Below are 17,156 nucleotides of genomic sequence, written 5' to 3' on the forward strand. Positions count from 1 at the left end.
AAAGGGAGTGCGAGTAGTCGCAGTTCTGGAGGACTGGCACGCCACCTGGACCTGGGAGAGATAACGAACGTACCAATAATACTCTCAGACACCCCAAATGTAAAAGCTGTAGCACACTCTCAATGCCTTGTGCGGCAAAAGAGGAGCAGAGATCACTAGTCGAAATGAGGCAAGGAACGTGCAGTAGCAACTAACAGACCTGTCGCTGCATGCCTTTCTTCTTCCCGTGACTAGTTGGTCTCGCGAGATGGGAAGTGCAAGGGGTCACAATCCTGGACTGCTGGCATGCCACTGGGTCCTGGAAGAGATCACAGACGAACGAATGGTGCTCTCAGACACCACAGGGGTAAAAGTTGTAGCACATTCTCAATAGACCCTTTTCAGAATTCGGTCCGGCCACTTTGATCATTATCATCATCTCAAAAATGGCATATGTGCTATACTATAATGGCAGCCTTCTGTTTACTGATGAAGGAAGAAGTTGAAGATGCTCCTAAGCAGATGATTCGAGGCCAATACATTCTAGACGTTAGTGCGACGTAAAGTAGGATTTGGATGCAAGATCTGCGTAAGTGTTCATTTCTAACTCGGGCTCAGTAAATATCTTAGTAGCAAACACTCGGCTTCAAAGCCCCTTGATGTATAGAAGGTGGTAAGTTGGGCGAGTTGGTTCATCATCTTAAAAAGTGGAGGCAGCACAAAAACATTAACAAAGGTAAAAGAAGTGCACGGACACAGCGCTGTGTCGGTGCCCTTCTTTTACTCTTCCTTTGTTATTTTTTTTTTGCACTGTTTCCACTTTTGAAGATGTATAGAGCTTCATCAAGGAGTCTGTCGGTTAATGCTTCATTCCGACTCGTTGCATTTTTTTCGCCATCAACATTGAAAGAGATTGAAAAAGAACTATACCGTGCAGCACACATTCTCGTTTACCGTTGACTTACAAAAGTGACGGTGCACCATAAAATACTGCAAAACACAGGTTCATTTCCGCCATTAGTATGGTAAAAGTTAAACTGCCATTTGAGTCACCAGATGGCACTGAATTCCGGAAAGGGTCTACACGCTGTGCGGCATGAGAGAAGCAGAGATCCCTTGTCAAAATGGGGTAAGGGACGTGCAGTAACAACGAACAGACCTGCCGCCGCATGCATTTCTTCATCCCGTGACCAGTCGGTCTCTGGAGAAGAAGAGTGCGAGTGGTCGCAGTCCTGGAGGGCTGGCACGCCACTTGGACCTGGGAGAGATAAGGGAGAGACTAATGTGGACGGTCTTGCATTCTTGTAGGATCCCAAAGGTAATGTAACAAATTGCAAATGTCATCTATCTAAGCCAAACATTGGGCTCCATTGTCATGCAGCTGCAGAGGTTGGGTTGCAGTTAAACCTGTGGGAAACATCACATTATAAGATTGGGATACCACAATAGTAGGCAGGCACATAGCCAGGAATTTGTTTGGGAGGGGGTGGGACAGGGGGAGGGGGGGCATGACAAAAGGTCATAGATGGCTGAAGGGAGAGGAGGCTCCAGAAAAATTCAACACTTTAGAGGGAGGGGCACCCCCCTGGATTAGGTATACTCGGGGACAGCTCTTCTTGGCAATGCAGTCCAAACTACAGGCACCCGTGAGCTTCCTCCGCTACGATGCTAACCAAGGATGTCCCGCTGTGCCTTTTAATATTCCAAAAAAATGTTGTTGCCAAGTGTACATGGCTTACACCTGACGTCATATCCGTATTCCTTGCTGGTTGCAGAACCAGCAAGGAATACGTAAAGGCTACGCCTGAGGCAGTTTTACAAACAGAGAGGAGGACCGAATTACGTCAGTGCAACCTGTCAATATCAAGAAAAACATTTCACGTACCATGATCTCGGGCACCAGCGACGGGGATATTCAGGATGCTCGGCACATAGTCCGGATGGGTGACGCAGCGAGATGGCTCACCTGGATGGTAGCCACGTTTGCATTTGGTATGCTGTTGCCATTTGCGAGTTGATGCAGCACATCCCAATTTATATTGTCAACGTAGAAAAAAACATCACTGCATTGACCACGTTACCTAAACACCCCGTTCGTTAATCTGGCGTGACTGCAAGCAAGATTTTGCGACGGCATAGTCACGATCCATTTCTTTTAACCACGAATTATATGTCGCGCTCAAACAATGCTCATGGCGGTTCACTGAATCAGTTTGATGCGGTGGTCGGCGCGAGCTGACGGGTCGTGCGCCGTACTCGTCGCGAACACATGGGTATGGCGCGTGCATTGCTGAGGCCGCGTACCGTAGAGTGCACGATGATCTGCACGCACCCATCGGTGAAGCAGCTGCACCCGGTAGACCCGTAGGTAATAGGTATAGGCACTTTTAAGCGCTGCGACGAGAAGGGCACGACGCCGAGCGTCCAGCCTGCTGTCAGCGCAACAGCCGCTGCAGTTATCGAGCCCTTACACGCCCTGCCCATGAGAGATGCTCCCTCTCGAATAAACGTTCCAACTTACCTGTTATGAAGTGCGCACTGCAGACTCGAGAGTTCCAGTGCGGCAGCCATGGAGTACAGTCTTCATTTGTTCGATTCACAGCAGTGACGGCAGCGATCCAGAGCTTCCTCCTCTTGCGTTGGAGCCGTTCGGATGGGAAGCAAAAAAAACGGCATCCGCTGCCGCGTTTCGCGACGTTCTTGCAGTTCCCGAATGCGCAATCCTGCGGCATCATTGGAACCGTTATGCTTCTGACTACCTCTTCCACACCCGACACCCGACCGCCGCCGTCGCCATCTTTGCTCGCTTGTTTTTCGCGGGTTCCCCGGTTCCCCCTGGTTTTCCCTACGAAGCTGATCACGAGGTATGAAAGTCCCTAGGTGCGTACTTTGTACCGCTCGCGTGGCCGCACCTCAGAGAGCGAAGAAACTGGTAGCGTAGCTCCCATTATTGATTGGTAGCGCAGGTCACTTCCTCGATTTTTTAGTTCGCGCAGCCACCGCTCGGTGCCGTCGGTATATGGAAAAGGTCCATTCCTGGCTACGCCACTGCATGGCGACGTCCGCTAACGGAGTTTCCTAATAATAACAGAAATTACCAGAGACTGTAGCATAGGAAAAGGATAGTCTGAATAGCCGAGAGAATGAGGGTACGTTTTGTGGGACACCTCCTGCCCATTATAACCTTCTTGTTTCTGTCAGATGATCAACATCCGAGATTCTGACCCCATTGAGTCCCGATCTATTGTTCTTTATTTACTAAGGCGCCACCACTTTTACTTTGTGGCATATTGCCGCAACATTAGTTCAAAGCAGTCATGAGCACGTTACCAGTAAAAAGTAACAATGTTACAGTTACAGTTACCTAGGGGGAAAAGTAACTCTGTTACAGCTACCGGCTTCGAAAAGTAAGGTGTTACAGTTACAGTCGCTCCAAAACAGTATAACGCCGTTACTTTGACGTTACAGCACAAAACAATGGATACAAGAAATCACAATCCAAAATAATATTTCATTTGTTACACTCAGGGATGGGCAGTATTTCAAATACAAGTATTTGAAATACACAAAGTATTTCAAATACTTTGTGTATTTTGAATTTGTATTTAATTACAAATTGGGTAATGTATTTGAAGTGTGTATTGAAATACTAAAACGTGGGTATTTCAAATACAATTATAATTAAATACAATTTCATGTGCAAAAATAAATCCCTCAAATTTATTGTCACTGTCCAGAGCAGGAAGAAAACTACGTTCTGCACCGAATGCGGTGTCTCTCAATCAAGCACAAGCGTTTAGTGACTTTGTGATTACGGCGCTAGCCCACGGCAAGAATAGTGACGAAATCGACGTTCACAGGCAGACTGGCTAAATAAGTGCCTGTGACAACTTAATGTGATGCTCTCCAGCCGGATTTCCATCCATATTTTTGCCTGGAACATTCTAAATGCGCGGGTCGTCCAGACTTTCGTAACTGGTGCGAGTTGCAACAATAAAAAATTCTCTAGCTAGTGCTGCGCGTCTTGGTCGTCTCGGTTCTTTGTTGGTCTATACCAAAATGTAATAGACAAAAAAAGCTGCTTGAAGCTCTGTACTTTTTTCACCTATTACGTCCAAGCTGATTACATTTTTTTTGTGATTATATTTATATTACGTTACTAGAGCTTCGCACACTAACTCCCGAGTATGCGATGCAAAATTAAAATGAGATACCCAGAAACCCGTTGCAGGTGCCCTGAGGTCGCTGACGCAAATTTTGAGGAATGTATTTGGAAAAGTATTTGGATGAGACCAAATACATTTCGTTGTATTTGTATCTTGTACTTAAATGCTTTTTTGGAAATGTAATTAGATTTTCAATTAAATACATTTTTGACGAAGTATTTTGTATTTGTATTTCGATACATATTTGCATGTATTTTGCCCATCCCTGGTTACACTATAGTGAGAAGAAAGGTAAACTGAGAAAATAGAAAATTAAGCCCGAAGGGTGCTTCTTTTTTGCATCATTCGCCGTTTCAACATTTCTATGTGCATAATTTATTTGCAAAAATTGTTATCACTTATAGTCAATTGCTTTTCAAAATTGTCATTGGCCCTCGTCAGTGAACGTTTTCGTTTATTTTTCACTTCAAAACGAATGAGGACACAGATGGTCGCATAATTGCCTTATGGGATATACTCCGAAGCAGGCCTAAACATAAGAAGTCAAGCAGCTTCGCAAGAATATAGGGGGAAAGGAGGCAAAGTAAGGCCGTCTGGTGCTCCACGAGTGTGCGGTGACCACCGCGGCACTCCAGCTATGAAAAACTCATCAAAAAGAGCTGTTTCTCTCACTTATGACTCGTGTTTTCCCTAAAATCGCTTCAGCTCGAGCACTGCATAGGTTCCACAACGAAGTGTCCCTCCATTGGGGTGTTTCTTGAGGCTATCAACGAAAAAGGCAATACCACTTGAACCCGTCTTCATGTTTACTCGAGCCGCCCCGAAGAGAATGAATAAGTTAAGCAAGCGCCGACTTTCTGCAAAGTATGAGGACGGCTTGATTCCTCGAGGGAAGAGGAAACGGCAGGCGGCTGGGTGTACAAACGACAGGACAGATATCCGACAAAGGGGAAGGGAGAGGTGGGGGGGAGGGGGTCACATCTCAGACGGAGTACTCGGAGACATGTCGCAGGACCACCAACACCCGCAGATGGTCCCCATAAGAAGGGTGAGCCGAAGTCGGTGAAACAGACAAATTAATTGCCGCCCCTACCACCGCGGCCGCCGGCCTCCTTCACCTCCCGGTTTCGTGCTGAGACGTCCCCCGTCCATTGTCGGTCGTGGGCTAAACCAGGCAATTTTCTGCTAGTTTCAAGCGTGGCCGCGCTTTGTCTTTTTTTTTTTTTTTTGTCAGCGAGGAGTATTGAGAAAAATACTTCAAGATGGCGATTTCACCATGTCCACGGCAACGGGGTCCAATTTATTTAGTAAAAAGAAGTAACTGACGGCCTAAACAGTTAGTCATCCAATAAAAAAGTAACAGTGTTACAGTTACAAGTTACCAGCATTAAAGAGTGACACGTAACGGGTAAAAGTTACTGAAAATAAGTAACTAGTTACCGGTAACGCGTTACTAGTAACTAGTTACTGGCCAAGACTGGTTTGAGCCGACCCGAGCGACGGGAGCATCTAGCGACTGAGTCAAGAAAGATTGGGTATGCCCTGGGTGTGGCGGCTGCATTGTTCAAACGTGAGCTATTACTCTGCTGGCGCCGCTTACCAGTGGCGTAGCCAGGGTTCAAGGGTTAAAACACACCCCGAAATTTCATGGTTTTCCTCTTTCTCCCTTTCCCCTTTTCAATGTCAGTTCTTTTTTTCTTTTCGTTTTGTTAAGGATTTAAAAATCCCACGTGTTTCTCTTTCTGTTCGATAACTACGGCGAAGGGCCGGGCCCACAACATTCCCAAGCAAAACGAAGGTGACGACACTGCCCGTGGACAGCGTGAGAAATAGGCTCTCTGAAGAGCTCTCGCCAAGCTTAGCCGTGTTAGTAAGCGAAGGTCTCGCAAGTGCAAATGGCTGGAAGTAGAAAATGGAGCTTAGGCTTTAGCGGTTTGGAGGTCGCCTTGTGTGTTGACCTTGGGGTTGTCGTTGTTCAAGTGGTCGGCTTCCTCTTCGAAAGTGTTGGAGGGGGGAGGGGGGGGGGGTAGCTTATGCTGTCTGGAGCGAACTCGTGGATCGTCTTGTTTATGCCCGTTTGAGTTCGTTCTTTCCCTTTCTCCATGTGCTCGAAAGTCTATTTATTGGTGTGCTCATATCAATAAATTTCAGCTGCGTTTGAGATTTTGTTGTCGTCATCCATATTTTTTTTTATCGTTCCCCATTTCAGGGTCTACAAGATGTTGATTAATTACCAGCTCGCCTGCACTCTATCACTGCTTACAATAGCATTTTTCTTTTCTTCCCTCCCGTCTTTTTTTTTCTTCTTCTTTTATCTGCACTCTTTTATTTTCAGTAATAAAACAACCAAAATATTAAAAAAAGCGCGAGAGAAAAACGACAGCATATGCACCGTGGAAGCAACTTTGAAGTGCTCATAGTCACTTAGTTTCAAAGCGTACCAGTGATTTCCGTACACACCCCCTAGGGGGCTGTACACCCCCCTTGTTATTCTGAAGGCACCTCCTCAAAGGGCCTATGAAACGAATTTCGGGCTGGAGTAAATCAATTTACATTGGAATTTTACTAATAGCACATCGTTCAGTGGGCCAAAAGAAAAAAAAGTAGAAAGTTAAAAGCCTGACTTTCGGTACGAAAATTTTGAAAACACATCGGACTATTTTGTACCTCCTTCCCTTCGTAAGTTCTCTGCCTTTTCACTGTAATACATCCGCGGACCCCGCAGCGCGTCACCGGGCACCCGCAGCGCGTCATCGGGCCCAAACGCACGTCACACGGCACCGAACCTCACTCAATCCCTTCACCCTTAAGCTGACATTGTGGTGGAAGCTACGCGCTTGCCGAACCAATCAGCCACCTCGCTCTCATCACCTGACTTTATTCTCTGCGCGTCGTTATGCGCGAGAGAGCGTGATCACGTGGCAAAAGTGTGGCTGTCCCAAGGAGCACGTAGCTCCCACCGCACTGTCAGCTTCGGGGTGAACGAGGTGGGGAAAGCAACTTTTGTCTGAATTTCGAGCGACGGGATAATCTTCAAGGGGGGCAATGGCTGTGTCCGGCTGCAGAAACGAGATTCCGTTGCAGAAACGAGACCCCCCTTTCCGTCTTCTTCAACTGTTTGGTAGAATGCGCGATTTATGAGTTGAGGAGGAAAGCTAAACAGGAAAAAGTTGGAAAAGCGTTTCATGACTCCTTTAATTCGCAACGACTCCTCTATTCTCAAGGCCCCCCCCCCCCCCCCCCCCCCCCCCCGCAAATTTCATTCCTGGGGAAACCCCTTAAGCGTACTTAGTTGACTTCCTTAATCGCTGCAGTGAGTAATGTTGATATTATTGCGTTCAGCACATGAGTCAAAATGTTGATTTACGTATATAGACTGTCAAAAATTAGTTCAATAGCCAAGCTGTCGCGTGACGCTTTTGTCAAGAATGATAATTGACCTACACCTTCAAGTGTGCCATCAAGGCATCCAAAAGAGTCGGCACATTCACGCCAGGCAAGCATCGTCCGCCCTAGGCGAGAGCGATGTTGTGGCCAACGACGCCGGTCTCTATGTCGCAAGCCTCAACTTCGAGCAAATGTGCAGCCTGTGCGGTGCATTCGTTTCGTTAAATAAACTGCCTGGGGAAGCGGATGTGGAAGGACCGCACCGCTTAGCGCGTCTCAGCGGTGCGGAGGCCTTGTATCCTAATGAGCCGCCTGGTAATGCTACAGCAGAGAGAGTGTATCCCGACCTGCTCACGAGGAGGGAAAGGAGGAACGGGGGAGTCCACATCACTTTTCTTCCGTTTCTCCTCTTGAACAGGTTGGCATACGCGCTCTCTTCCCAGCAGCTTGGCTGTACGGAGGGTCGTGGTACGGAGTATAGCGTCCTCTAGAGATTTCTTGCAGTATGCCACCCAAGCGGTTGCAGCTTGAAGAGTAAGTACCCAAAGTGATTTTTGTTCATCCCATAGCGAAAGCGACAATTGAGAACGAGTATAGCATGTACCTCATGTTTTGAAATATGTTTTTCATTACCATTTTGCGTCGTAAGTGTGACCGGCGCCGATGCTACCAGCCCGAGCATGTTGTTTTGCACGACGCTGTCACTTCACGATTGTGCGTCAAGTTCATAGCAGTCAATTTCAAAGCGTTGCGCTTGTTTTTTGTTTACTCTTATTCGCTCGTAGTTCTGGTATGTGATGAGACGAAGATAGTGCTAGCACACGCTCCGCTTAATAGCCTCATCTTACATAGAGCGACGAACAGCGACTTGTGTCCGGCGACACCGTAAAGTAATAATAAAAATAATGATGATGATAATAATAATAATATTATAAATAGCTTTATTTACCATGTATAAGCTAAAAACATCAACACGGCGTCAGTTCTGGACCGGTATCCATGCGCGCAAAGGCACAGAGACGCAGCAGTTCGGCGTGCCAAGAAGGCTTTGATCACGCCGCGGACCGGGGGCACTTGCTTTCGACGAGTTGTGTCTTTTACCTACTCCACTGCGCTTTCGTAGAAATTACTGTGTTCTCAATGCCAAGTCTCACCGCTAGAGTTTTAGAAAAACTTCTTCGGCGAATGACGACGAACGAGTAGTGTCTTCACCACGCAGCCGCAAGCCTCTGCAACGCTAGCGAGAATGCGATTTTGTTGCATGCAAGAGGGCCGCCCGGTGGCCGCACTCGCGCTCATAGTGCTCGCGCTGCAGCGCCTGCAGCAGAGTTGGTCGTGCCTGCAGCGACCAAGCGGGGAAGCGCGATCCACCAAACATGTCCTCCGAGTTCCCGAAGTGAGCGAATGCGCGCGCGCTTCGGGATCTCGGGAGGAGATCAGTGATCGTCCATCTTGAAGTGCGGCGAACGGTCCCAACATGGGTCCCAACGAGAAATATCTCTCGGAGACGAATTTATCCTCCTTGCCAGCTCGTTTCCTCTGCTGTACTGTTTCCTTTCCTTTCTACTCCTCCTTTTGGTCTTCCAAGTTCTTCCCGCGCCTCGCTCGGCCGTTCGGCCTTGATGGTCGGCTCTTTGTGCCCCTGGCTGCTTGCTCCGTGGCGGTCGTGACGCAAAGGAACTTGTCGCTGGCAGCTGTCCTGGCTGTCGAGCGAAGCAGGCGTGTTTGCGGCAGCTCTTCCGAGGGCGTGCGAAGCTAAGTGTATTTGGTGTTTCCTTTGTAGATTTTGTTCTAGCGTGCATGAAATAGTTTGCATAGATTTAGGAAGCACTAGCATATAAACTTCGACTAGTTTAGGCCGCCGGGTGACCACTGGCAAGGCTAAAGTAAAGCTTCATTGTCATTTTTGGCAGTTTTCTTTTTCTTGTTATGTTTAGACTGTTGTTCACTCCACTCGCGCCTTCCAGTGCCGTCCGAAAGTCTGAAGCACAAATCACGCTTATTCCGACATATGTTCCATCAGCCGCTCGCCGACAATAGACCGATCTCACCAGCCAGTTTGACTACGCCACCGCTGCCGCAATGCATCGGGGGAACTTTAGTCTTTCTGTGCGTGCGAGAACCTCGCTGGAGCTCTGCGCGTGCAGGCCACAAACAGTCTCGTGCACTACCGATTGCCTCCTGTGAACTAAAGTTATGGCTGCCTCGCGCATGCGTCGAATGCTTGGTGAGATCGGTCTATTCGTTTCAACATGAAGCGCGAGCGAGACAAACAATACCAGGAGTGAGCAGCATGTTTTGTTCCGGGAGGCATCACTTGATCGAATGACGTTTTAGCGAACGCCCACGTTTCACCGAATGACACTTTAGCGAATAGTAGGACGCCGCGAAGCGGCGTTTTCGGGTGGGCCAAATGGGTTCACATCTTTGTAATGAGCCGCCGCAGACTGTCGCCGCTGGTGGAGCGGCGTAAAGCGCAGCGCGGCGGATGGATTAACGCGCGCCCCCGTTATTCGCTAAAACGTTGATTCGCTCAAATGTCGCTGTTCGCTAAAATGTCATTCGCTCATGTGATATGGACCACTGATGGGCACGTTAAAGGGCCGCCCACACTAGCGAGAAAATGCGCTTGGCACGCCGATCGCGGGAAGACGCGTCTCGCATCCTGAAGACCACACTAGATAGAGTTCTGCCGTGGCGGAAAGAATGTTCGCAACACAGCCCCCCGCCTGCGTTCACGCCGCTTCGCGCCGACAGTATCGGCTGCTAATTGCAAGTTAACCAGTACACGCCGCTTCGCGGCGTCCAACCGGCAACCCAAGTTAACCAGTACACGCCGATCGCGGCTGTCCCTGATCGCAGCTCCGGAAAGGGAGACCCATACCATTTAGTTCTGCAAAGTTTCGTCGACAAAAAAAAAACAAAAAAACTTAAATATTGTTAATGCCTCGAGAAAACGGAATGTTTGAAAAAGAAAAAAATAGGCCCACCGCGGATCGGTGGGCCTATTTCGCCTAGCAACTTGACGTCGCAACACCACCCTATTGAAAAATCCACCAGACCGGTTTGGTGTGTCCTAGTGTTTTCTGACGTAACCATCAGACCGGCCTGGTGTGTTCTGGTGCGCACCTCAGACCGGCCTAACGTGTTCTGTTGTCCCTACCAGAACACGTTAGGCTGGTTGGTGTGCCCATCACATCATCCTAGTGTGGTCTGATGTGCACATCAATACACACCAGGCTGGTCTGATGTGCACAACACAGCACACCAGAATGGCTTGATGTGCACACTATGCCACACCAGACTGGTCTAATGTCCACACCAAGGCACACTAAACTGGCCTGACATGCACACCAGGGTGCCTCTGGTGAGCACACATTACGGATATATGTATGTTGTTGAATGAAAACATGTTTTCTTGTAAAATTAAATAAGATGTACAGAGCTAAAACACCACATTTGATTTTATAAGGTGCTTAATTGAAGGGGCGATGCAACGATTCACTTCAAATAATATGTACTTTGCGTAAGCATGTTGGCACAGTGTAACAAACGTTTACCTATATGCAATAGCCTGATGGAAAGAATACAGGTTTGTCTTGTCAACAATCGTCAGCAGCTTGTCATCAATGAAAACTTGAAAATATTTCAGTCGGCATTTGACATCATCAGAAGCCGTAAACATGGCTTCTGCAGGCTCCAGAAAACACCGGTCTTCTTTTCCCAAGTCAAAAACTTGCGGCGGTGACTTTTGCTTCTTTCTTGACGTTGACAGAAGTGGACAGGCGGGCGTTCTGCCTTCAGTTCCGTTATCGCTTGGAAGTTTTGTTGTTAGGCCCTTCGTTGGCAAGTTCTCCTCGTCACTGTCACTCACTTCACTATCACTAGGTCCCGCATCAAACACTGTTCCACTTTCTGGAATCAAAACCACACAGGGACGATCGCGACACCGTGTCTGGTAGAAAGATCCCGATGGAATTTCCTTCGGGCAGCAGTAGAACACGAAGCCTAAAAGAAAAGAGCACCACGTCAGATTCGACCAGAAAACAGGGATGTACTAAACCACGCCAAACAGGAAGCTTTCTCCCGACAATTACAGCCGATTCCTCGTGCACAGGTATGTAAAATTCAGAGTGAACGCCCGCCCCTAAAGTAAACTACTGAAACACTGCCAAATCTAAGCACGGAACGGAACACCACAGAAATCACAGAGCTACTATGCGACTCCTCTCTTAAGACAGTTTCACATGCAGCGACTGTGCGAAAAAAAAAAAAAAAAAAATCGGTGCGACAGCCGACGCAGCGAGTGCGATCGCAATGTTTGGTTTCACATGCTCCAACAACCGCGCGATTTCTGTCGGAGCGGCTGGCGCTTCGGACACGGACGCGACGCGTTTCACTTTGTCTAAAATACAACAAAAACGTCTTAATAAGCATACGTGTTTTAGGAATGCTATATGTCACCAGAAATTTATAATAACGAAGGATTAAATCTGAAGCTTTTATGTGCCTACATTTATTTTCGCGGATGAAAGCTGGCTAATGAACGGCTGATTGACGAGAAAGCGATCGCACCGGCTCTGCGGCAAAATACCAACTTGGTGGAAACCAGTTGCAGAGCCGCTGCGACAGTGCGACTGCGATTTTAATCGCACATATACTAGAAATCGCACCGATTTCGGGCGAGAATCAGAGCATGTGAAAGAGCCTTCGCAAATCTACTATGTACTTTTTTTTTCCCCGACCTTCATACGTTTCAGGGTAAAATACGTCATCGCTATGGAATCCAGAACTGGTAAAAATTCAAAATTAGCATATTTCAGAGCAAAGTACTGCTTACCCTTGTAACAGCAGGTCGAAGTGCGTAGCACGGCGCGAACGATACGCATCGTGGGCGCCGCCATGCACATCGCAGCCGACGGAGCGACGGAGTGTCTGGAAACCCCTCGCGGCGAAAAGTCGAGACCGCAAAACCGAAACCAGAAAATGTATTTCCAAAGATACGTTAAACATTTTGCATGAGTATTGCTTTGGGTCCCCAAAACACTATTTTTATATTAAATGCGTCATAAAAATACACAAACAGTTTTTAAAGTACCTAAAAGGGTTAATAAAAATAAAAACGAAAGGAAAACTTTAGTGTTGCTAGAAGTGCTGAGAATCGTCGGCGGCGTCTGTGCACACTGGGCAATTTGCCCCGCCAGCGAGCTGCTGAGCGCGAAGGAAAAAACGAAAAAACGGTCGTGGGAGATAAGGTAAGGATTGAGGATATTTCTTGGTTTCTTTTTGTGCTTGCTGCATTACCATGTGGGGATTTCGCATTATTAGGTCTGCTGAGACACTTGTAGCTTTATTTTCAGTGAACGATTCGAGCCTGAATGTATAGCTTTACAGAAGAAAAAGTTTCCGGGCGGCTATCAGTTCGAAAGTCTTTGTTACCCAGCATTGCTAGCCGGCAAGCATATTCTAGAGTTGTCACACTCTTAAAAAAAAAAGAGTCGCTATGACTCTCTTTGGGGGGTATTGGCGCGCCGCAGAATCGACTCCAGTTTGTAGAGTCCCTCGACTCTTTTTTTAAAAAGGGTCGCCACGACTCCCCGTGGGGGGTCTCTGCGCGCTACAGATTTGACTCCTCCACGACTCGTTTGTAGAGTCACTTGACTCTTATTTAAAAAAGAGTCCCGCGACTCTCATCACACTGGAGTCATGGTAGTGTATGGGCGACTCCAGGTGACGTAGTCAACTGCGACTCTTTAACGACTCTTATCCAACGAAGAAAAAGAGTCACACGACTCCATCCTGGTAATCCCCGTGACTCTCTAACAAGAGTTGTGAGGACCCTCCTTTTATGAAGAGTCCCCCGACTCCTATCGCAAAAGAGTCATGGGAGTGTATGAGCGACTCTCCGAAAGATAGTCAGTGCTGGCTCTCACTTTGTCTGGAGTATAGCAGCCCTAGTCAAGTATCAGTTTGTTGAACAAAGGGAGGCGTTGTGATCGCTAGGAGACTTCTTGTCGCCTGCGAGGTTCAACTCGAATTACTTTAAAACAAGGGTAGTAACATCAACTGTGTGAAAATATAAAAGTTGAAATGGGAATTTCGATTCCACCTAAAAGAAGCGGTAACATCAATTGTCTGCAAGTGTAAACGTCGAAATGCAGAACGGATATCTTACAATTTCCTGTAATGAAACATGGAAAAATGAACGATGGTGGCCTTAACGATGCTGAACTGAATGCTGCTCTAAAATTTATCATGAAACACAACAGAAGCTTTCAGGACAGCATTGTTTTGTTACATTGGAATTTGCACACAACAAAAAAAAAGTAAAAGTTTTTTTTTTAATCGGCAGCTTAACTTTTTATTAGTTTGGTTATACTTATCATTTACAATAGGTTGTATATCTTTTTTGTCACATGTCTATACTATTGGCAAGAGCTGGTGTGAACGAGCATGTTCTGTTGCTTTATGCCTGCTTTGAGTGGGCAGGTGGGTGGCAATAAATTGCAGGAATCTTCAAATTTAACAATAAAGATAGCTGTTTTCTCTCAGCTCATATCACTGCCATTTGTGGAAATGAAACTTCATGAGTCCTACCATGCAGGCACTGCAAAACAAGCCACAAGTATTTAAAACAATTACTTTATTAGAAATTAATGTGATACATATTGGCTCAAAAGCCTGCTTCGGCTTATCACAGGGGTTTTATCACAAACACTAAACAAATAACATCATAAGAAATAATACTAATACACAAAACTGGTATAACTATTAGACAAGAACGAAAATAAATTACAATGACAAGTTTTGTGAAGGCTTGCTTTGCCTGCTTGATGTTGAGGATTAAATTAGAATTTAAAAAAATTACAACAAGTTTCCTAAAAGCTTTGCCTACTTGCTGTTTTTTCAAAGCTTTGTTTTTCTTTTTGCAGTTTCTTCTTCTATGGTTTGAATCCTCATATCAACAGATGCACAAAAAAAAAATCTAACAGAAGTTTAGATACACAATGGAACACACAAACCTTTGTATTATAGCTGGAATATTCACCAAATACATATGGAAAACATTAAAAGAGTAACCAATATTGGTAATTCTTTTTCCCCGTTCTAGGAATGTGCTTTAAGTGCTGTCACAACTTTCACAGCTCTTACCGAAATCTTTAAATTTTTTTTACCCATGAGGGTGCTCAAACACAAAAAGTGTGCTTCGTCGATTCCCCCCACATACTGACCTTTCTATGCTCAGTACATGGCTAATACCCGAGAGATTCCTGCTGAAAAGTCCAGGATGTCGATTGATAGGGCCTCGCAGACAACGCACATGCTGCCAGATGTCCATGGGTGCTTTCCAGTGAAAAGTAACGCCGGGTTCCCGAAAGTCTTTACCGGGTGGGTCCTGGGAAAAAAAAATCCAATGATAAGAAATAAGTTCTGGAAGTCGGACGAAGTTGTAGGTGAGCAAAGTAAACTTGTCGAGGACATGTTAAGTGCCCGCAGTGTCATAGATGGAAAGTCCATGCAACAGGGTGAAGGCAAGTGAGGCAGACGCCCATTGCTGCCTTTCTATATTTTGCTTTCCCCAATTCTCACTTGATTGTGAAGCATTTTGTACGGTGGAACTAGTGCATCAGGGTGTCTACCAAATTTCTGATTTCAAATTCCTCGACTTTTCTAAAATTTCCCTTGACTATTTTGATAAAAACTTCCTGACCACTCCTGGGTCAAAGGATCATAATTCGGAAACATTATTCAGCATAGTCAAGCCCATGTGCAACCATCAAGCTTTGTTTCGTATCGCCGTTCCACTCTCAGTGGTCATTTTCCCTGATGAAGCCAACTTTTTGACGATTTCCCTGAGAATTTCAGGTTGGTAGACACCCTGATGATGTATCAGGTTACAGATGGACACCATAAAAATGCAGACTATTGCATTCAAAATTATTTTAGCCATCAGGAGGAACTTAAAATATTCCCATGGAGAGAGATAGAGAGTGGAGGGGCGGGGGAGGCTGCTGCTGCTATTGTCTGCTTTTTCTTTTAAAAGAATATCAATTTAAGGCTCAAAGGGAACGTAAATAATAAATCAGTAAGTGCACTGAGAGCACTTGAAGCACAAGGGGCACGGTCCCTACTGAGGAAAGAGGGGAGGATACCAAGTCTAGCTGAACCTGTTCTGCAGCACCCTGCATAATCTAGTTGCTAGGCAAGACTGGGGCTTATCTACTGAGAGTGTCTAGTACAGTCAAAGGAAGCATTATAAAATTCTTTGCTGGGCAAGGTGCTTCGCGGCTGCAATGAAAGAAAAGAGTACATTAAGGCAGGGACAAGAAAGGAAGGGAAGACTTTTTTTCTGAATAAACTAGTTGGTAGTGAGCGCTTGTTTCTTCCTTTCTCGTCCCCGTCTTATTGTGCTCCCTTTTGAGTTGTAACGAAAGCAAGCCACGATGGAATTTAGAGAGGGCTTAAAGCTTGCTTTAACATCTGTGTGCATGTGAGGGAATGCTTCATGTACAAGGCCTACTACAAGGTAGTAATCATTACAATTTCCATCATCACTCATCAACAATAAAAAAAAGAGTACATAATGCATCTCTGCACTACCAAGTCTCTTATAAATTTTCGTGTGCTGTACCTATATAGGCATCTTTTGCATGCAGAAATGGCGGGACACTAAAACTAATAGTAATTTGTTTATCATCTTTGCTTAGATAAATGTTTCTGAAGTTTGGCAGGAAAGACCCGCCTTCCAACATGAGCCCGAATCTGGTCTTTGGTTTGTTTTGAAGTCATGGCCAAGTACTCCTAATAAAATATTGAAATAACCAGTTGAGAAGACAGCAAATGATACTTATCTCACTTGGTCTCCAGCTTTAAAAAAAAATATGTTTATAGATTGGCATAGCGAAGACACCCTTTCAAACACATTTATCTTAAACAACCATAGTTACATGTGATTTATCTTCAGCATGAGTAGTTACATCTACCACGCAAACTGCACAACTTTCCTCTGCTCTTGTCCCTTCCCCCATCTTGTTTTCTTTTGCGAAGATCAGCATTGATAAGAATAGCGTAGGCCCTGACGACAGCAAACTGAGCTTGTTAGTGGTTGTCCGCACCAATTTAATCATAACAGTCTAACCCTCTTTTTTAAGAATGCAAACAAACAAATGCTCTCCCACTGAAAAAAAAAAAAAAAGGAGTGAAGTGGATTAGAGTATGACCATAGCACCTCTATACTCATAAAGCCTGCCAGTTCGACGACGGAGTCATAGAGTGCCTGGTCACAGATTTGGAACGTGAGGATTTGGTAGCACAGAGCATTAAAGAGCCATTCCTCGGGGAACCTGGACGTCAGCACACAGCTTTTGCAGTGGCGAGGTCCCAAAACATACTTTTTTCGTGTTTCGCGTCCGCTGCAGCGAGACTCTTCTCCGTTGTATGCCACCCCACATTTTTCCATTTCGGCGACCGCTCCTCGTGGCAATCTGCCAGGTTTCGTCAGTATAAAGGAGGCTATGATACGACATAAACTGGTGCTCTGTAGCGGGGCGCCATCCTGCTGTGTAATCTTTGGGCAGCCCCTTTGTCCACAGAACTCTGAAAATGTAGAGATTATCTATCCTA

General features: G+C 46.1%; 1 long non-coding RNA gene across 1 annotated transcript; it reads right to left on the minus strand.

Annotated features, from left to right (window-relative positions):
- Positions 1-260: 260 nt before the first annotated feature.
- Positions 261-1,924, minus strand: LOC115330710. The gene is made up of 3 exons (XR_005716215.1): positions 1,865-1,924; positions 1,139-1,237; positions 261-298 (listed from the first exon to the last, which is right to left on the minus strand). It is a non-coding gene; the product is annotated as an uncharacterized LOC115330710 (long non-coding RNA).
- Positions 1,925-17,156: the final 15,232 nt, after the last annotated feature.

The sequence above is a fragment of the Ixodes scapularis genome, unplaced genomic scaffold, assembly GCF_016920785.2.
Source record: "Ixodes scapularis isolate PalLabHiFi unplaced genomic scaffold, ASM1692078v2 PGA_scaffold23__2_contigs__length_901104, whole genome shotgun sequence".
Lineage (NCBI taxonomy): Eukaryota > Metazoa > Arthropoda > Arachnida > Ixodida > Ixodidae > Ixodes > Ixodes scapularis.